This window comes from Orcinus orca, chromosome 9 (genome assembly GCF_937001465.1).
Source record: "Orcinus orca chromosome 9, mOrcOrc1.1, whole genome shotgun sequence".
Classification (NCBI taxonomy): domain Eukaryota; kingdom Metazoa; phylum Chordata; class Mammalia; order Artiodactyla; family Delphinidae; genus Orcinus; species Orcinus orca.
In genome coordinates, this window is record NC_064567.1 from 37,045,740 (window position 1) to 37,068,753 (window position 23,014).

A 23,014-nucleotide genomic window follows, 5' to 3' on the forward strand; every position below is an offset into this window, starting at 1 on the left:
GAAGTCCTCCGAGTGCTTAGACATGCTCCACATGTTCCATGTGCTTTGTCACTTTTATTGACCAGCTAACTGACCACTTATCCTTCCTGGAATCCTGTGTGAGGCTACCAGAAAGTGAGATCCAAGCCATGTTATTCCCTGGGTGTTACCTGTTGTGTTTGCAGCCATTGTGCTGAAATGAAAAACTACTTGTGCATCTTTGGAAAGCGTAAAAGAAACCGTTAGACTGTAGAGCCCTGTCTACCAGGTTTCCTCTCCTTTCGGCAGTATCAGTCCTCCATTTTGCTGCCTACCGTTTGATGCTTAGATTTCTCGGCAGCCGAATATATACTCTTTATCCTTGGCTTTTACTGCATAGCCCCGTCTGCTCTCCTGTCCTTAAGACTCACCCGTCTCCATCCTCCTCCTGTCAAGCCTGAGTTCCAGCCAGCGGCATGCAGCCAGCATCTACCTGCATTGTATGCCTTTGGTCTCCTCCTGGTCTCTTCTAGCTCTCTCAAGGCAAGGCAAACCCAGTCCTAAGCTTCATCACTCCAGAATGCTGCTCCAGAGAGAGAAAGCTCAGAAAGAAACTTTTAAAAATTAATGAATTAGCCCTTTACTCTTTCCATTTAAGTTTCCACTCTTCAGTCTTGGTGGGTCATTGTTCTGTTGTCACCTGTCTTGAGGGAAGGCAGTTATAAAAACAGCAGATAGGGTTTTAGGAGCTGCTCGGCTTTACTATTGAAAGGGAGGCATCTGATAGCTTACTTAAGGGGGAAGCAAGGGTATACAAAATTAAAGTTGGAAATTGGGGTGCCTGATGTTTAAACTTCACAGTGGTGAGATACGTTGACATTTTCTCCTTGGACCATGGAGTAGTTGATTAAATGGAAACAGTGCAGTCAAAGAGAATTTTCAAGAGAATTGAGTTCACTCAACAAAGTATTGTTTTTTCCCTGCTGTTATTTGGTCATTGTACTAAAAAAAGAAAAAAATAACAACTTTGAAATTAGTTTTAGGATCAAATTCTACCACCTACTTTCCAGGCCTTTTATGCTTCATTGACGTCCTCCTATCTCTTGGAGTTGTAATCTTGTCATTTTAATAGATAAAAGGATTTGTCTAGATAACTGGGTTTTTTCCCTCTAACCTAAGACTTACATAGCGAAGGTACATTAACCACTATCTTTATTGAGATTAGAAACTGGGAGAAAATTTCAAGTGATTCGTTTAATTTTTAAATATAAAAATATAATTGAATTAACAAATCTGTATGGTTAGATTTAGTTACGTTCGGTAATTCGAAATTTCCAAAGTTGTACTCTGTGGGAATTTTAAAATCCAAAAATCATATTGTGAGAGTTTGAAATTCTAAAAATAGTCATTAAAATGAGCCTGGTTTAGGTTTGTCCAGCAACTTGTTATTGTAAACATCACCTCTGATAGACATTAGCAATCGAATTCTAGGAATGTGAAATAAGACTGAGCCGGTGTGATTTACTGAGACACATTCGGTTCTGCAACTTGAAATAAATTGTGTAAAAATCCTTGGCTCCTGTTCAGTATGTACTAAGAGAAAATTCAGAATCTTTTCATGTTATCTGTGTGTTTATGAAATCCTATTTCCTGTAGTTTGCACATGTAACTTACAACTAGCAGAAATCATATTTGCTAATCAGGTCAGTTTCTACAATCTGCTTTTCGCCTTAGCAACATGAGTGTTGTGGTTTCATTCCTGCCGAGACTGTACATTTTAACCCCCACGGAAGGTTAAAAGGAGTTACCTGGATAAGGAGCCCACACATAGAAGGAGGGCAGTTTGACTCTGTGGAGGAAGCGAACAGTGTTCTTTATTTAGCTGAGGTGAAAGGAGGCTTTTGAGAGAGTTAGACTGCATTTGGGGGATTGAGCATCACACAGTCAGGTGGTCGTTTAATTCAATAGTATTGAACTGGTGTAATTCTTAAAGATTGTGTCAATGCTCCTGATTTTTTTTTAATAAATTTATTTATTTATTTTTGGCTGTGTTGGGTCTTTGTTGCTGAGCACAGACTTTCTCTAGTTGCGGTGAGTGCAGGCTACTCTTGGTTGCGGTGCGCAGGCTTCTCATTGTGGTGGCTTCTCTTGTGGCATGCAGGCTCTAGGCTCACGGCCTTCAGTAGTTGTGGCGTATGGGCTCAGTAGTTGTGGCAGGCGGGCTCTAGAGCACTGGCTCAGTAGTTGCACACGGGCTTAGTTGCTCTGCGGCATGTGGGATCTTCCCAGACCAGGGCTCGAACCCGTGTCCCCTGCACTGGCAGGTGGATTCTTAACCACTGCGCGACCAGGGAAGTCCAATACTCCTGATTTTTGAACACCACCTTTAGAAACTTTGCTTTCTAATATTGTTTAAAGAAAACTGGTACTTATTGGCACCACCTATTGGCTAGACATATAGTGTGTGGTCTTTTTGCTCACTTTTGGAATTTTGTAATTATTAAACCATGCTCTCTTTTTTATTCTTTTAGAGTTTTTAATTTTCAATTAATTTTACTTTCAGAAAAGTTGCAAGAATAGTACAAAGAATTCCTAATTTCTCAAAGGTTAACATTTTACTATAGTTGCTTATCCTTCTCTCTCTCTTTCTGTGCGCGCACGCGCGCACACACACACACACACACACACACACGCTTTATATATATATGTATATATGTGTGTATAATTATATATCTGTGTATATTATATAGACTCTTTATATAGTAATTTAATATTACTTAATTGGTATAATTCTTAAGGGATGCATTAATGCCCCTGATGTTTATATATATATGTGTATACATACACATACAGACACATATACATATATATACTTGTACATACATATATATCACACTTATATACATTTTTTCCCCACCTGAACTATTTGAGAACAAATTGCAGGAATTATTCCTCCTACCCCTGCTTACTCCGTGGCATGGCAATATAACCACAGTACAGTGATCAAAATCAGGAAGGTAACAGTGATATAATACTCTTATCTAATCTGTAGATCTCATTCAGGTTTTGGCAATTTTCTCAATGTCCTTTATAACAAAACAAACTCAAGCTGTGTTGCATGCAGTTGTCACACCTTTTTAGTTTCCTTTAAACCATTCTCTTTTAATGACAGTGAACAAAAAAGATACAGTTGAAAATATGATATTAAAATATGCTTTAAGATATTTGCAAAGCTGCATGCAGTACTTTAAAAAAAAGCACGCAAATTCAAACCCAAATTATAAGCTAATGGAAGTATTGATTAGAGCCTAATTTTATTCTCTAAATTACTTATATTTTGCTAATTTAGATATAATCACTAGCAATACTGTTTGGAAGATTTGCTGCATAGAAAAAATTTGCAGTTTATAACAAGTATTTCAGTAAATTAAAAGAATCAGATATTACATTACATTCATATATGCTGTGCTCTCTATATATTTTTAAAAGTTATTTTTAGGCAGAGGTTTACTATATGCTTCATGTCTTGAAAAAATTGCAAGTAAGTAATAATAGCTACAGTAGAAAGCAAACAAACAAACAACCTTTTTAACCTTGACATAATCCTCAGTGTATGCCACTGAAACGTTGATATCCCAAATCCGAAATAAAGATGGAAACTTTAAGGTGAAAATTCTCCTTTGTTAAAAAAGAAATGGTAATTCTCTCTGAGTGGTCTCATCCAGCCTTCACTATGTGCCAATGGTCCCTCTTCATCTCTCATTTCTGGTCAATAAATTTCTTTTCTGGTTGAGACTCGATGAAAGTAAACAACTTCAGATGTCATTTATGTTCCTTAGTTTGACATTCCATGACTTACTATGTATTACTTCAGTCATATTTTCTCAATAACTGTTAGCCATAGGCTAACTACTTCTTTAAAGAAAACATAAAAGCCTTCCCAAAACTTTGAAATAGCAGATTGTGGACCAGCAGTTAAAATCACAAGATCATTTGCTCATACGTACCATACCTTTTACATGTTAGAAAGTAGGCATCCCAGTAGATAGGGTTACCTGTTCAAAGATCTCAAGGACATGATCTTCAGAAGGTGAAGCCTGTAGTTAGACCCTTTGATTAATCCTCCATGTTGTCAAAATTGCATCCTTTAAGAGTTAAGTATGTCAACAAAAAAATTATCAGTCTAAAAAGGGAATGGAGAGGACCTTCAAGATGGCAGAGGAGTAAGACATGGAGATCACCTTCCTCCGCACAAATACATCAAAAATACATCTACATGTGGAACAGCTCCTACAGAACACCTACTGAATGCTGGCAGAAGACCTCAGACCTCAGACTTCCCAAAAGGCAAGAAACTCCCCACAAACATGGCTGTGTGGCTGACACGGTCTTGGTGCTCCAGCTGAGTGTCAGGATTGGGCCTCTGAGGTGGGAGAGCCGAGTTCAGGACATAGGACACCAGAGACCTCCCACGTAATATCAATCGGTGAGAGCTCTCCCAGAAATCTCAGTCTCAACGCAAAGACCCAGCTCCACTCAACAATCAGCAAGCTCCAGTGCTGGACACCCCAGGCTGAACAACTAGCAAGACAGGAACACAACCCCACCCATTAGCAGAAAGGCTGCCTAAAATCATACTAAGTTCATAGACACCCCAAAACACACCACTAGACGTGGTCCTGCCCACCAGAAAGACAAGATCCAGCCTCATCCACCAGAACACAGGCACCAGTCCCCTCCACCAGGAAGCCTACACAACCCACTGAAGCAACCTTACCCACTGAGGGCAGACACCAAAAACAACAGGAACTACGAACCTGCAGCCTGTGAAAAGGAGACCCCAAACACAGTAAGATAAGCAAAATGAGAAGACAGAAATATGCAGCAGATGAAGGAGCAAGGTAAAAACCCACCAGACCAAACAAATGAAGAGGAAATAGGCAGTCTACCTGAAAAAGAATTCAGAGTAATGATAGTAAAGATGATCCAGAATCTCAGAAATAGAATGGAGAAAATACAAGAAACGTTAAACAAGGACCTAGAAGAACTGAAGAGCAAGCAAACAATGATGAACAACACAATAAATGAAATTAAAAATTCTCTAGAAGGAATCAATAGCAGAATAACTGAGGCAGAAGAACAGATAAGTGACCTAGAAGATAAAATAGTGGAAATAATTACCACAGAGCAGAATACAGAAAAAAGAATGAGAAGAATTGAGGACAGTCTCAGAGAACTCTGGGACAACATTAAACGTACCAACATTCAAGTTATAGGGGTCCCAGAAGAAGAAGAGAAAAAGGAAGGGACTGAGAAAATATTTGAAGAGATTATAGTTGAAAACTCCCCTAATAGGGGAAAGGAAATAGTCAATCAAGTCCAGGAAGTGCAGAGAGTCCCATACAGGATAAATCCAAGGAGAAACACTCCAAGACACATATTAATCAAACTATCAAAAATTAAATACAAAGAAAAAATACTAAAAGCAGCGAGGAAAAAGCAACAAATAACATGCAAGGGATTCCCCATAAGGTTAACAGCTGATCTTTCAGCAGAAACTCTGCAAGCCAGAAGGGAGTGGCAGGACATATTTAAAGTGATGAAAGGTAAAAACCTACAACCAAGATTACTCTACCCAGCAAAGATCTCATTCAGATTCAATGGAGAAATTAGAACCTTTACAGACAGGCAAAAGCTAAGAGAATTCAGCACCACGAAACCAGCTTTACAACAAATGCTAAAGGAACTTCTCTATGCAGGAAACACAAGAAGAGGAAAATACCTACAATAACAAACCCAAAACAATTAAGAAAATGGTAATAGGAACATACATATCGATAATTACCTTAAACGTAAATTGATTAAATGCTCCAACCAAAAGACACAGACTGGCTGAATGGATACAAAAACAAGACCCACACATATGCTGTCTACAAGAGACCCACATCAGACCTAGGGACATATACAGACAGAAAGTGAGGGGATGGAAGAAGATATTCCATGCAAATGGAAATCAAAAGAAAGCTACAGTAGCAATTCTCATATCAGACAATATAGACTTTAAAAGACTATTACAAGAGACAAAGAAGGACACTACATAATGATCAAGAGATCAGTCCAAGAAGATACAACAATTGTAAATATTTGTGCACCCAACATAGGTGCACCTCAGTACATGCAAATACTAACAGCCATAAAATGGGAATCGACAGTAACACAATCATAGTAGGGGACTTTAAGCCCCCACTTTAACCAATGGACAGATTAACCAAGATGAAAAATAAGGAGACACAAGCTTTAAATGATACATTAAACAAGATGGACTTAATTGATATTTATAGGACATTCCGTCCAAAAACCACAGAATACAGTTTATTCTCACGTGCTCATGGAACATTCTCCAGGATAGATCATATATTGGGCCAAAAATCAAGCCTTGGTAATGGCCACAAATCAAGCCATGGTAAATTCAAGAAAATTGAAATTGTATCAAGTATCTTTTCCAACCACAATGCTATGAAACTAGATATCAATTACGGGAAAAGAGCTGTAAAAAATAGAAACACATGGACGCTAAACAATACGCTCCTACATAACCAAGAGGTCACTGAACAAATCAAAGAGGAAATTTAAAAATACCTAGAAACAATGGACAATGAAAACACGATGGCCCAAAGCCTATGGCATGCAACAAAAACAGTTCAAAGAGAGAAGTTTATAGCAATACAGTCCTGCCTCAAGAAACAAGAAACATCTCAAAAAAAAAAAAACCTAAACTTACACCTAAAGCAATTAGAGAGAGAAGAACAACAACAACAAAAAAAAAACCCAATGTTAGCAGAAGGAAAGAAATCATAAGGATCAGGTCAGAAATAAATGAAACCGAAATGAAGGAAATGACAGGCAAGATCAATGAAACTAAAAGCTAATTCTTTGAGAAGATAAACAAAATTGATAAACCATTAGCCAGACTCATCAAGAAAAAAAGGGAGAAGACTCAAATCAATAGAATTAGAAAGGAAAAGGGAGAAGTAACAAAACTGCAGAAATACAAAGGATCATGAGAGATTACTACAAGCAACTCTATGCCAAGAAAATGGACAACCTCGAAGAAATGGACAAATTCTTAAAACACAGCATTCCGAGACTGAACCAGGAAGAAACAGAAAATATAAACAGACCAATCACAAGCACTGAAATTGAGACTGTGATTAAAAATCTTCCAACAAACAAAAGCCCAGGACCAGATGGCTTCACAGGCGAATTCTATCAAACATTTAGAGAAGAGCTAACACCAATCCTTCTCAAACTCTTCCAAAATACAGCAGAGGGAGGAACACTCCCAAACTCCTTCTCTGAGGCCACCATCACCCTGATACCAAAACCAGACAAAGATGCCACAAAAAGAAAACTACAGACCAATATCACTGTTGAACATAAATTCAAAAATCCTCAACAAAATATTAGCAAACAGAATCCAACAGCACATTAAAAGGATCATACACCATGATCAAATGGGGTTTATCCCAGGAATACAAGGATTCTTCAACATATGCAAATCAATCAATGTGATACACCATATTAACAAATTGAAGGAGAAAAACCATATGATCATCTCATTACATGCAGAAAAAGCTTTTGACAAAATACAACACTTATTTATAATAAAAACCCTCCAGAAAGTAGGCATAGAGGGAACTTTCCTCAACATAATAAAGGCCATATATGACAAACCCACAGCCAACATCGTTCTTAATGGTGAAAAACTGAAACCATTTCCCCCAACATCAGGAACAGGACAAGATTGCCCACTCTTACCACTATTATTCAACATAGTTTTGGAAGTCCTAGCCACGGCAATCAGAGAAGAACAAGAAATAAAAGAAATCCAAATCAGAAAGAAGAAGTAAAACTGTTACTGTTTGCAGATGACATGATACTGTACATAGAGAATCCTAATGATGCTACCAGAAAACTACAAGAGCTAATCAGTGAATTTGGTAAAGTAGCAGGACACAAAATTAATGCACAGAAATATCTTGCATTCCTATACACTAATGATGAAAAATCTGAAAGAGAAATTAAGGAAATACTCCCATTTACCATTGCAACAAAAAGAATAAAATACCTAGGAATAAACCTACCTAAGGAGACAAAAGACGTCTATGCAGAAAACTATAAGACACTGATGAAAGAAATTAAAGATGATACAAACAGATGGAGAGATATACCATGTTCTTGGATTGGAAGAATCAGCACTGTGAAAATGACTCTACTACCCAAAGCAATCTACAGATTCAATGCAATCCCTATCAAACTACCACTGGCATTTTTCACAGAACTAGAGCAAAAAATTTCACAATTTGTGTGGAAACAAAAGACCCCAAATAGCCAAAGCAATCTTGAGAAAGAAAAATGGAGCTGGAAGAATCAAGCTCCCTGACTTCAGACTATACTACAAAGTTATAGTAATCAAGACAATATGGTACTGGCAGAAAACAGAACTATCAATCAATGGAACAGGATAGAAAGCCCAGAGATAAACCCACACATCTGTGGTCAACTAATCTATGACAAAGGAGACAAGGATATACAATGGAGAAAATACAGTCTCTTCAATAAGTGGTGCTGGGCGAACTGGACAGCTACATGTAAAAGAATGCAATTAGAACACTGCCTAACACCATACACAAAAATAAGATTAAGGACTTAAATGTAAGGCCAGTCTCTATAAAACTCTTAGAGGAAAACATAGGCAGAGCACTGTTTGACATAAATCACAGCAGGATCCTTTTTGACCCACCTCCTAGAGTAATGGAAATAAAAACAAAAATAAACAAATGGGACCTAATGAAACTTAAAAGCTTTTGCACAGTGAAGGAAACCATAAACAAGATGAAAAGACAGCCCTCAGAATGGGAGGAAATATTTTCAAATGAAGCAAATGACAAAGAATTAATCTCCAAAATATACCAGCAGCTCATGAAGCTCAATATCGAAGAAAACAAACAACCCAATCCAAAAATCGGTAGAAGACCTAAATAGACATTTCTCCAAAGAAGATATACAGATTGCCAACAAACACATGAGAAAGGATGCTCAACATCACTAATCATTAGAGAAATGCAAATCGAAACTACAATGAGGAATCACCTCACACCAGTCAGAATGGCCATCATCAAAAAATCTACAAACAATAAATTCTGGAGAGGGTGTGGAGAAAAGGGAACCCTCTTGCACTGTTGGTGGGAATGTAAATTGATACAGCCACTGTTGGAGAACAGTATGGAGGTTCCTTAAAAAACTAAAAATAGAACTACCATATGATCCAGCAATCCCACTACTGGGCATATACCCTGAGAAAACCATAATTCAAAAAGAGACATGTACCACAATGTTCACTGCAGCACTTAAATGTCCATCTACCGATGAATGAATAAAAAAGATGTGGCACATATATACAATGGAATATTACTCAGCCATAAAATGAAACGAAATTGAATTATTTGTAGTGAGGTGGATGGACCTAGAGTCTGTCATACAGAGTGAAGTAAGTCAGAAAGAGAAAAATACTGTATGCTAACATGTATATATAGAATCAAAAAAAAAGAAAGTGTTTCTGAAGAACATAGGGGCAGGACAGGAATAAAGACACAGACGTAGAGAATGGACTTGAGGACATGGGGAGGGGGAAGGGTAAGCTGGGACGAAGTCAGAGAGTGGCATTGACATATATACATTACCAAATGTAAACCAGATAGCTAATGGGAAGTAGCCACATAGCACAGGGAGTTCAGCTCGGTGCTTTGTGGCCACCTAGAGGGGTGGGATAGGGAGGGTGGGAGGGAGACGCAAGAGGGAGGGGATATGTATGTGTATAGCTGAATCACTTTATTATACAGCCGCAACTAACACAACAATGTAAAGCAATTATACTCCAATAAAGATGTTAAAAAATACTAATCTTAAAAAAAATAAAAAAGAAATGGAAAATTTTATTTGGGCCAACCTGAGGATTATAACCCAGGAGACAGTCTCTCAGAGAGTTCTGAGTACTGGTCTGAAGAGGTAAAGGGAGAGGCCAGTATGTAAGTGATATATTACATATTTATCTATCTATCTATATATATATACACACACATATATATATCAGTATATATATGCACTATACATATTGCATATACTCCTTGACAAATGGGCATATGCAATTAAGCATCTTGGTAGAAGGTTACTGCTGCTCTTGAGGTAATGATATCTTAGTCAATGGTACTTTTCTAAGTATAGGAAGATGCAAAAAATTGGGTTCATAAAATTTTCTCCTGAAAATATCTAACTCTGTGAAGGCCAGTTCTGCTAGTTTTCCCAGAGCACAGAGTACCTCATCTTTATCTTCACCCTGTGCTGTAGGTCAGCAACTGCAGTGGCTAATGACTTGATTATTGTAGAACAGGATGGTGGGCAACATTCTTTATTTTATAGTTCTTTCCCTTTCAGTCTTAGTTTCAACCAAGGTTTGGGGAGCATTTTGTGACCAGTTTGTCCCACAGTGCTAGGAATGCTCATTCCCAGGAAAGGCGAAGATTTTGTTGATGGGCCACTCAGTGTATTATTACTGGTCTAGGTCCTGTTAACAGTAGCAAAAATCCTCTTGACCGCCTGTCTTACTAGTCTGTTGTGGTCCAAGACATGGTTCCCTCTTGTTGCGTCTTCCCATGTCTATCGTTACACTGTTTCATTCCTTGATCTTATGGGACTATATGTTTAGTCAATTGTTTCAGGTCTCCTAATCATCATTAATTTTATCTGAGGCTCAGTCATGCATTTGGTAATGCAAGAAACAATAATCTTGTGAAACAGACAAAATAGAAGTAGGATAGCTAGTAACATTAATAAGATCGTTAGTAAGTATTTAAGCTAAGAATTTCACTTAGGTTCAGCCCAGGTTGTCTGACCAGTTTGTTCTTCACCAATTGCTCTCTTTAAAAGAAATAATATATTGGCACTATACATAAAATTCACCAAAGATATCTACACACACAAGGCGAGTGTTGGGTACCTTACAGGATTGAGAAGAGAATGTTATCTTCTAAGGAGTTACATGGCTGGCACCAGAAGAAGAAAAATTGATCTTCATGGTTGAACAGGTATTTCTGCCACTGGGGAGGTCTTGTTAACACATAATGCAGATGCAAAGTGCAAGATAGAGGGGAGGGCAGAAGCCCAAAAGGGCAGAGAAAAATTTTATATTTAAAGTTTTCTTGTCTTGCCTTAAAATATGAATTTTTATTTCATCAAACAGTTAAAATGGTCAGCAATAGGTGTATTCACAAATTGAATAATACTGGCTGAAAATCAGAAATCAAGGTGTGATTCTTTAGAAAGGAGAGTAATTTTTTTTTTTAACTTTAAATTGGCTTTTAAAGTGCATCAGTAAGAGCCGTAGCAACATTAATTACATAAGTGTCTAGGTTTTCAATATGAAAATGCTAAAGGTCTTTTTAAAAATTTTTTCTTTTATTGGGGTATAGTTGTTTTACAGTGTTGTGTTTCTACTGTACAACAAAGTGAAGTAGAGTTCCCTGTGCTATACAGCAGGTTCTTATTAGTTATCTCTTTTATACATATTATTGTATATATGTCAATCCCTATCTCCCAATTCATCCCACTCCCTGCCCCGGCTTTCCCCCTTTGGTGTCCATATGTCTGTTCTCTACATCTGTGTTTCTATTTCTGCCTTGCAGACCAGTTCATCTATACCATTTTTTTAGGTTCCACATATATGTGTTAATATATGATATAGAATTATGCCATAGATTTAGTGGAAAACAGTTTAATGGTAGTGGAGTTTAAAGAAGTTCGAATAAGATTAACTCCATTATTAAAATGATCATGGGGAAGGTGATGATGCTGGTAGTGTTTATAATTTTTGACTTTGCTGCAGACTTCATAGATCATAGAGATTTTGTACAAAAGGAGGAGGAAGCCAATGCTGGGAGGATGGCCTTAGTCACACCATGTAAGTCACCAAACATGTTTTTTAGGCTAAAACACTTCTGAGGCTATCTGCCAAACTGTATTTTTTTTAAAAAAGCAAATATGTTCCCTGCGTTTGAACGCTTATAATTGGAAAACCTCTGGCGATGGAAAACTTCGTTCTTTGTAAACTGATGCTGCATTTACATATATTGAGACATGGAACATATCCATAAAGTTGTGTAATTCTCTATAAAATGCATTCTTATATCCCAGTTCTTAGTTTGTTAGATCGGATCCTTAAGAATTATTTTAAATGCCTTTGTTTAACCAAAAAGAAAGAAAGAAAGAAAGAAATGTTAAAGAACACTTGTCCTTTGGGTAATCTGGTCCTGCTGGAGAGAGGCTTTGAGCAGCTTGGTGCCCTCCTTCATATAATGAACACACATTTCAGTAGGCCTAGACTGCTGTCACAGCTCACACTTTATTTCTTCATCTAACCTGGCCCATTTCTACACTCTCATCTCTTCCTAATGCTTCTGGGTTTTCCTCAGTTGACTCACTTTCCAACTGTCTTGTCTCACTTGAACCACACCTAACAGACATTTGGCTTCCTTTCTTCCCTCTGTTCCAGAGACCCTCAGACCCTGTCTCTGACCTCCCTGTATAAACACCTCGCCTCATCCCTTCAGGATTTTACTGTTTGATGCAGCCAGGACGTACCCCTGAAAGTTATATATGCTTCTGGTGTTTTATTTTAGAAGTCAATTACCTTACCTTATAGACACAATATAGAATATTCTAGTACCCAAAGCAAAAATCAGATGACAGATTTTGTAAATCAAGCACATAGAAGGCAATAGAAGTAAAAATTCTTGCTCTGATAATAATGAGGTCTTAGGATTTAAGAAAAGAACAGATTTTACTGAAGATGAATTTATGATAGACTCTAATAATATCATCTTTAGGATGTTTTGCTGACACCTCACGACGTTAGTAATTTTGTGGTTCAAGTTTAGAAGTCCTAGCAGTTACGTTTTACCCTTAGCCCCCTACCTTCCAACCACAAAGTATGCAAGTACTGTCAAGAAATAGTGTTTTTAGAGTTTTGCCCCAGAACAGCAGCACAAGGAGCTGCATGAAACCGCTCAAGATTAGCACAGCTGTAACTGGTAAAGATCTTTTTTTTTTTTTTTTTTTTTTTTTTTTTTTTTTTTTTTTTTTTTGCGGTACGCGGGCCTCTCACCGTTGTGGCCTCTCCCGTTGCGGAAAACAGGCTCCGGACGCGCAGGCTCAGCAGCCATGGCTCACGGGCCCAGACGCTCCGCGGCATGTGGGATCTTCCCGGACCGGGGCACGAACCTGTGTCCCCTGCATCAGCAGGCGGACTCTCAACCACTGCGCCACCAGAGAAGCCCAAATATCATATTTTTAAAAAGCATTAAAGTCTGAAAAATTTTTTAAGCACATACAGCAAATGAAGAAATACTTATTCAAGAATAATACTAAATCTTATGCTCGTTTCGGCAGCACATATACTAAAAATTGGAACGACACAGAGAAGATTAGCATGGCCCCTGCACAAGGATGACACGCAAATTCGTGAAGCGTTCCATATTTTGGGGATATATGTACATGTATAGCTGATTCACTGTGTTATAAAGCAGAAACTAACACACCACTGTAAAGCAATTTTACTCCAATAAAGATGTTAAAAACAACAAAAAAGAATAATACCAAATCTTGATAAGAACAGAGAGAGTGGGTGACACTTGTGTCACAACCCACTTCCTCCCTCCCACCTGCCCCTGCTCAGTGTGATGGAAGTTCTCCTCTAGGCACTTGTGGCCAAGAAGATGGGGCTGCTTCTCCCCTCAGCTCTCAATCAAGGGCTACTGTATCTGACCAAAAGCTGAAGGCCTCCAGTGTTTCTCATCTCCATTAGGTCTGAGTTGCAGAGGCTGAATTCCTGGCAAAAGTGGCTAAGAGGTTGGGGGCTCCCTTCTACCACCCCACCCCACTCATAGGGCAGGGGCTCCATCGTAGACATAGCAAGCCAAGAATATGGGGGCATCAACTGACCTTGCCCCAGCTCACATACTGGGTAGAGGTTCCACAGGAGGAGACCAGAGGTTACTGACCCAGCCTAGCACTGGCTCATAAATCAGAGGTGTCACTCTAAAGGATGGACCCACCTCCAGCTCTGGAGCAGTGGGTCAGAGACTTGGCCCAGGGAAGAGGCCATGAATAAAGAGAGAAAACTCACAAGCTCTGCTGAACGAAAATGATTTTATTTGAAACAGAGTCTGCAGAAATTTAAGCCTACAGGAACTCTTGAAAACAGTGGAGATTTTGGGGGGAAAAGTGTTTTTTCTCAGAAAAGAAAGAAAACAAAAATGAACAGAACCTCAGAAAAATCCCACCAGGCACACCAACATGTATAAAATTAGAGTACCAGAAGGAAAGGAGAGAGAGAAAGGAGCAGGAAACATATTTTTTTAAATATTGACAAAAATCTTTCCAAATTTGATGAAAACGTTAATCTACACATCCAAGAAGCTCAATGACTCATCAGTTTCACTCTTCCTCTTTCCAATCCCATTCTCCAGGCAACCCTAAGAATACTTTCTTAAAACACAAATTGGATCATGTTTCCTTTACTTAAAATTCTCCAATGGCTTCTTGTTGCATTTAGAATAAGAGTAATTAATTATGGCTTCTGCGACTGCTGCTTATATTTCCTGCCTCCCCTCCAGCCTCATTTGACTCCTCTTGCATCAGACACAGTGGCCTTCCTCCACTTTCTCCATCACCCCAAGCTCTTTCCTGTTGTAGGACCTTTGCACGGGCTCTTTTCTCTTCCCGGTGCATCGTCTCCCCATGTTTTTTTTTTATCCATTACTAAACTGTTTTCATTTATTTATTTATTTATTTACTTTTTTTTTTGCGGTACGTGGGCCTCTCACTGTTGTGGCCTCTCCCGCTGCGGAGCAGAGGCTCCTAACACGCAGGCTCAGCGGCCATGGCTCACGAGCCCAGCCACTCCGTGGCATGTGGGATCTTCCCGGACCGGGGCATGAACCTGTGTCCCCTGCATCGGCAGGCAGACTCTCAAACACTGCGCCACCAGGGAAGCCCTATTTTTTACATCTTTATTGGAGTATAAATGCTTTACAATGGTGTGTTAGTTTCTGCTTTATAACAAAGTGAATCAGTTATACATATACATATGTTCCCATATCTCTTCCCTCTTGTGTCTACCTCCCTCCCACCCTCCCTATCCCACCCCTCTAGGTGGTCACAAAGCACCGAGCTGATCTCCCTGTGCTATGCGGCTGCTTCCCACTAGCTACCTATTTTACGTTTGGTAGTGTATATATGTCCATGCCACTCTCTCACTTTATCACAGCTTCCCTTCCCCCTCCCCATATCCTCAAGTCCATTCTCTAGTAGGTCTGTGTCTTTACTCCTGTCTTACCCCTAGGTTCTTCATGACTTTTTTTTTTTCTTAAATTCCATACATATGTGTTAGCATATGGTATTTGTCTTTTTCTTTCTGACTTACTTCACTCTGTATGACAGACTCTGGGTCCACCCACCTCATTACAAATAGCTCAATTTCGTTTCTTTTTATGGCTGAGTAATATTCCATTGTATATATGTGCCACATCTTCTTTATCCATTCATCTGATGATGGGCACTTAGGTTGTTTCCATCTCCTGGCTATTGTAAATAGAGCTGCAGTGAACATTTTGGTACATGACTCTTTTTGAATTATGGTTTTCTCAGGGTTTATGCCCAGTAGTGGGATTGCTGGGTCATATGGTAGTTCTATTTGTAGTTTTTTGAGGAACCTCCATACTGTTCTCCATAGTGGCTGAACCAATTCACATTCCCACCAGCAGTGCAAGAGTGTTCCCTTTTCTCCACACCCTCTCCAGCATTTATTGTTTCTAGATTTTTTGATGATGGCCATTCTGACCGGTGTGAGATGATATCTCATTGTAGTTTTGATTTGCATTTCTCTAATGATTAATGATGCTGAGCATTCTTTCATGTGTTTGTTGGCAGTCTGTATATCTTCTTCGGAGAAATGTCTATTTAGGTCTTCTGCCCATTTTTGGACTGGGTTGTTTGTGTTTTTGAGCTGCATGAGCTGCTTGTAAATTTTGGACATTAATCCTTTGTCAGTTGTTTCATTTGCAGATATTTTCTCCCATTCTGAGGGTTGCCTTTTGGTCTTGTTTATGGTTTCCTTTGCTGTGCAAAAGCTTTGCAGTTTCATTAGGTCCTATTGTTTATTTTTGTTTTTATTTCCATTTCTCTAGGAGGTGGGTCAAAAAGGATCTTGCTGTGATTTATGTCCTAGAGTGTTCTGCCTATGTTTTCCTCTAAGAGTTTGATAGTTTCTGGCCTTACATTTAGGTCTTTAATCCATTTTGAGCTTATTTTTGTGTATGGTGTTAGGGAGTGATCTAATCTCATACTTTTACATGTATCTGTCCAGTTTTCCCAGCACCACTTATTGAAGAGGCTGTCCTTTCTCCACTGTACATTCCTGCCTCCTTTATCAAAGATAAGGTGACCATATGTGCGTGGGTTTATCTCTGGGCTTTCTATCCTCTTCCATTGATCTATATTTCTGTTTTTATACCAGTACCATACTGTCTTGATTACTGTAGCTATGTAGTATAGTCTGAAGTCAGGGAGCCTGATTTCCCCCAACTCCGTTTTTTGTTCTCAAGACTGCTTTGGCTATTCAAGTTCTTTTGTGTTTCCATACAAATTGTGAAATTTTTTGTTCTAGTTCTGTGAAAAATGCCAGTGGTAGTTTGATAGGGATTGCATTGAATCTGTACATTGCTTTGGGTAGTAGAGTCATTTTCATAATGTTGATTCTTCCAATCCAAGAACATGGTATATCTCTCCATCTATTTGTATCATTTTTAATTTCTTTCATCAGTATCTTATAATTTTCTGCATACAGGTCATTTGTCTCCTTAGGTAGGTTTCTTCCTAGATATTTTATTCTTTTTGTTGCAATGGTAAATGGGAGTGATTTCTTGATTTCACTTTCAGATTTTTCATCATTAGTGTATAGGAATGCCAGAGACTTCTGTGCATTAATTTTGTATCCTGCTACTTTACCAAATTCATTGATTAGCTCGAGTAGTTTTCTGGTAGCATCTTTAGGATTCTCTATGTATAGTATCATGTCATCTGCAAACGGTGACAGCTTTACTTCTTCTTTTCTGATTTGGATTCCTTTTATTTCCTTTTCTTCTCTGATTGCTGTGGCTAAACTTCCAAAACTATATTGAATAAGAGTGGTGAGAGTGGGCAACCTTGTTTTGTTCCTGATCTTAGTGGAAATGATTTCAGTTTTTCACCATTAAGAACGATGTTGGCTGTGGGTTTGTCATATATGGCCTTTATTATGTTAAGGAAAGTTCCCTCTGTACCTACTTTCTGGAGGGTTTTTATCATAAATGGGTGTTGAATTTTGTCTAAAGCTTTCTCTGCATCTATTGAGATGACCATATGGTTTTTCTCCTTCAATTTGTTAATATGGTGTATCACATTGATTGATTTGCGTATATTGAAGAATCCTTGCATTCCTGGAATAAACCCCACTTGATCATGGTGTATGATCCTTTTAATGTCCTGTTGGATTCTGTTTGCTAGTATTTTGTTGAGGATTTTTGCATCTATGTTCATCAGTGATATTGGCCCGTAGTTTTCTTTCTTTGTGACATCCTTGTCTGGTTTTGGTATCAGGGTGATGGTGGCCTCGTAGAATGAGTTTGGGAGTGTTCCTCCCTCTGCTATATTTTGGAAGAGTTTGAGAAGGATAGGTGTTAGCTCTTCTCTAAATGTTTGATAGAATTCGCCTGTGAAGCCATCTGGTCCTGGGCTTTTGTTTGTTGGAAGATTTTTAATCACAGTTTCAATTTCAGTGCTTCTGATTGGTCTGTTCATATTTTCTATTTCTTCCTGATTCAGTCTTGGCAGGTTGTGCATTTCGAAGAATTTGTCCATTTCTTCGAGGTTGTCCATTTTCTTGGCATAGAGTTGCTTGTAGTAATCTCTCATGATCTTTTGTATTCCTGCTGTGTCAGCTGTTACTTCTCTTTTTTCATTTCAAATTCTATTGATTTGGGTCTTCTCCCTTTTTTTCTTGATGAGTCTGGCTAATGGTTTATCAATTTTGTTTATCTTCTCAAAGAACCAGCTTTTAGTTTTATTGATCTTTGCTATCGTTTCCTTCATTTCTTTTTCATTTATTTCTGATCTGATCTTTATGATTTCTTTCCTTCTGCTAACTTTGGGATTTTTTTCTTCTTCTTTCTCTAATTGCTTTAGGTGCAAGGTTAGGTTATTTATTCGAGCTGTTTCCTGTTACTTAAGGTAGGATTGTATTGATATAAACTTCCCTCTTAGAACTGCTTTTTCTGCATCTCATAGGTTTGGGTCGTTGTGTCTCCATTGTCATTTGTTTCTAGGTATTTTTTGATTTCCTGTTTGATTTCTTCAGTGATCACTTCGTTATTAAGTAGTGTATTGTTTAGCCTCCATGTGTTTGTATTTTTTACAGATCTTTTCCTGTAATTGATATCTAGTCTCATAGCGTTGTTGTTGGAAAAGATACTTGATACAATTTCAGTTTTCTTAAATTTATCAAGACTTGATTTGTGACCCAAGATATGATCTGTCCTGGGGAATGTTCCATGAGCACTTGAGAAAAATGTGTATTCTCTTGTTTTTGGATGGAATGTCCTATAAATATCAATTAAGTCCATCTTGTTTAATGTATCATTTAAAGCTCGTGTTTCCTTATTTATTTTCATTTTGGATGATCTGTCCATTGGTGAAATTGGGGTGTTAAAGTCACCTACTATGAATGTGTTACTGTCGATTTCCCCTTTTATGGCTGTTAGTATTTGCCTTATGTATTGAGGTGCTCCTATGTTAGGTGCATAAATATTTACAATTGTTATATCTTCTTCTTGGATCGATCCCTTGATCATTATGTAGTGTCCTTCCTTGTCTCTTCTAATAGTCTTTATTTTAAAGTCTATTTTGTCTGATATGAGAATTGCTACTCCAGCTTTCTTTTGGTTTCCTTTTGCATGGAATATCTGTTTCCATCCCCTCACTTTCAGTCTGTATGTGTCTCTAGGTCTGAAGTGGGTCTCTTGTAGACAGCAAATATATGGGTCTTGTTTTCGTATCCATTCAGCCAGTCTGTGTCTTTTTGTGAGGGCATTTAATCCATTTACATTTAAGGTTATTATTGATATGTATGTTCCTCTTCCCATTTTCTTAATTGTTTTGGGTTTGATATTATAGGCCCTTTCCTTCTCTTGTGTTTCTTGCCTAGGGAAGATCCTTTAGCATTTGTTGTAAAGCTGGTTTGGTAGTGCTGAACTCTCTCAGCTTTTGCTTGTCTGTAAAGGTTTTAATTTCTCCATCAAATCTGAATGATATCCTTGCTGGGTAGAGTAATCGTGGTGGTAAGTTTTTCTCCTTCATCATTTTAAATATGTCCTGCCAGTCCCTTCTGGCTTGCAGAGTTTCTGCTGAAAGATCAGCTGTTAACCTTATGGGGATTCCCTTGTGTGTTATATGTTGTTTTTCCCTTGTGTGTTATTTATTCCCTTGTGTGTTATTTGTTGCGGCTTTTAATATGTTTTCTTTGTATTTAGTTTTTGACAATTTGATTAATATGTGTCTTGCTGTGTTTCTCCTTGGATTTATCCTGTATGGGACTCTCTGTGCTTACTGGACTTAATTAACTATTTCCTTTCCCATATTAGGGAAGTTTTCCACTATAATCTCTTCAAATATTTTCTCAGTCCCTTTCTTTTTCTCTTCTTCTTCTGGAACCCCTATAATTCGAATGTTGGTGCATTTAATGCTGTCCCAGAGGTCTCTGAGACCGTCCTCAGTTCTTTTCATTCTTTTTTCTTTATTCTGCTCTGCAGTAGTTATTTCCACTCTTTTATCTTCCAGGTCACTTATCCGTTCTTCTGCCTCAGTTATTCTGCTGTTGATCCCTTCTAGAGTATTTTTAATTTCATTTATTGTGTTGTTCATCGTGCTTGTTTCATCTTTAGTTCTTCTAGGTCCTTGTTAAATGTTTCTTGCATTTTCTCTATTGTATTTCCAAGATTTGGGATCATATTTACTATCATTGTTCTGAATTCTTTTTCAGGTAGACTGCCTATTTCCTCTACATTTGTTAGGTCTGGTGGGTTTTTATCTTGCTCCTTCATCTGCTGTGTGTTTTTCTGTCTTCTCATTTTGCTTATCTTACTGTGTTTGGGGTCTCCTTTTTGCAGGCTGCAGGTTCGTTGTTCCCGTTGTTTTTGGTGTCTGTCCCCAGTGGCTAAAGTTGGTTCAGTGGGTTGTGTAGGGTTCCTGGTGGAGGGGACTAATGCCTGTGTTCTGGTGCATGAGGCTGGATTTTGTCTTTCTGGTGGGCAGGTCCACGTCTGGTGGTGTGTTTTGGGTGTCTGTGGACTTATTATGATTTTAGGCAGCCTCTCTGCTAATGGGTGGCGTTGTGTTCCTGTCTTGCTAGTTGTTTGGCATAGGGTGTCCAGCACTGTAGCTTGCTGGTTGTTGAGTAAAGCTGGGTGCTGGTGTTGAGATGGAAATCTCTGGGAGATTTTCACCGTTTGATATTACGTGGAGCTGGGAGGTCTCTTGTGGACCAGTGTCTTGAAGTTGGCTCTCCCACCTCAGAGGCACAGCACTGACTCCTGGCTGCAGCACCAAGAGCCTTTCATCCACATGGCTCAGAATAAAAGGGAGAAAAAGTAGAAAGAAAGAAGGAAAGAAAGAAAGGAAGGAAGGAAGAAGGAAAGAAAGAAAGAGGATAAAAGAAAATAAAATAAGGTAAAATAAAGTTATTAAAATTAAAAAATAATTATTAAGAAAAAAAAAATTTTTTAAGTAAAAAAAACAACTACAACAACAAAAAAAAGCGGACGGATAGAACCCTACAACAAATGGTGAAAGCACAGCTATACAGACAAAATCTCACACAGAAGCATACACATACACCCTCACAAAAAGAGGAAAAGGGGGAAAAAATAATAAATCTTGCTCTCAGTGTCCACCTCCTCAATTTGGGATGATTCGTTGTCTATTCAGGTGTTCCACAGATGCAGGGTACATCAAGTTGATTGTGGAGATTTAATCCGCTGCTCCTGAGGCTGCTGGGAGAGATTTCCCTTTCTCTTCTTTGTTCGCACAGCTCCCGGGGTTCAGCTTTGGATTTGGCGCCGCCTCTGCGTGTAGGTCGTCAGAGGGAGTTTGTTCTTCGCTCAGACAGGACGTGGTTAAAGGAGCAGCTGCTTCGGGGACTGTGGGTCACTCAGGCCGCGGGGAGGGAGGGCCACGGAGTGCGGGGCGAGGCTGCGGCAGCAGAGTCCGGCATGACGTTGCACCAACCTGAGGCGCGCCGTGCGTTCTCCCGGGGGAGTTGTCCCTGGATCCCGGGACCCTGACAGTGTCGGGCTGTACAGCCTCTCCGGAAGTGAGGTGTGGAGAGTGACCTGTGTTCGCACACAGGCTTCTTGGTGGTGGCAGCAGCAGCCTTAGCATCTCATGCCCGTCTCTGGTGTTCGCGCTGTTAGCCGCGGCTCGCGCCCGTTTCTGGAGCTCCTTTAAGCAGCACCCTTAATCCCCTCCTCTCGCACCAGGAAACAAAGAGGGAAGAAAAAGTCTCTTGCCTCTTCGGCAGGTCCAGACTTTTCCCCGGACTCCCTCCTGGCTAGTCGTGGTGCACTAACCCCCTGTAGGCTGTGTTCACGCCGCCAGTCCTCTCCCTGCTCTCTGACCGAAGCCGGAGCCTCAGCTCCCAGCCCCACCCACCCCGGCCTGTGAGCAGACAAGCCTCTCGGGCTGGTGAGTGCTGGTCAGCACCGATCCTCTGTGCGGGAATCTCTCCTCTTTGCCCTCCGCTCCCCTGTGACTGTGCTGTCCTCCGCGGCTCTTAAGCTTCCCCCCTCCACCACCCGCAGTCTCCGCCCAAAAAGGGGCTTCTAGTGTGTGGAAACCTTTCCTCCTTCATGGCTTCTTCCCACTGGTTCAGGTCCCATCCCTATTCTTTTGTCTCTGTTTTTCTTTTTTTGCCCTACTCTGGTACGGGGGGAGTTTCTTGCCTTTTGGGAGGTCTGAGGTCTTCTTCCAGCGTTCAGTAGGTGTTCTGTAGGCGTTGTTCCACGTGTAGATGTATTTCTGATGTATCTGTGGGGAGGAAGGTGATCTCCATGTCTAACTCTTCTGCTATCTTTCCCCTCTCCCGTCTCCCCATCTTTTGCATTGCCATTTTTTTCTGTTTCCAAGCTTGAATGTTACTCTCTCAGAAATGCCTTCTATAACCACTTTGCCTTTATTATTTTTATCTCAGTCCCTTGTTTATCTTCTTTATAACAGTTATCACAATTAAAAGAGGAAAACTGTGGTAGGATACTCAAGAAGTTGTAAACATTGATTAATTCTAGTAAACAGAACTCAGTAACTGAGGTAGGGAAGTACATTTTCCTCCATAATAGAACCTTTTGTATGTATGCATGTACTACTTAAAACATTTTTTTTACATTTAGTTAAATTTAAAATTGCCCAGTGTTTATCAGACACTCAGTATCTGTTTCACAAATGAATAAAAAACACAATTATCAGTTGTTTGCCTCAAGTTTGTTTCTTTGGTTTCCTAGTACCAAATAGGAAAAAAAAAATTAGAAGGTAAAACAATTTACTGTGTCCTAAGGAGGTTGCATTATTTTCCTAGCTTTGAGATTTAAGGCCCTAATTTATGTGTCCAACCCTCACTGTTGGACTCTTAAATGCTTTGGAGTTTTTCACATTTATAAGTAATAATGTGTGGAACATCTGCTGTATTTTGGAATATGTCTTTAAAATAAAACCTTAGAGTGGGGGAGGGATAAATTGGGAGATTGGGATTGGCATATACACGCTACTGTGTATAAAATAGGTAACTAATAAGAACCTACTATATAGCACAGGGAATTCTACTCAATACTCTTAATGGCCTATATGGGAGAAGAGTCTA

General features: G+C 39.2%; 1 protein-coding gene and 1 non-coding gene across 4 annotated transcripts in view; both read left to right on the forward strand.

Annotated features, from left to right (window-relative positions):
* The window catches only part of DOCK4 (dedicator of cytokinesis 4), a 491,577-nt gene that overhangs the window by 279,384 nt on the left and 189,179 nt on the right, over window positions 1-23,014 (forward strand). The gene's annotated exons all lie outside the window — the stretch shown is intronic.
* Window positions 13,446-13,553, forward strand: LOC117201373 (U6 spliceosomal RNA). The gene has a single exon (XR_004483393.1). It is a non-coding gene; the product is annotated as a U6 spliceosomal RNA (small nuclear RNA).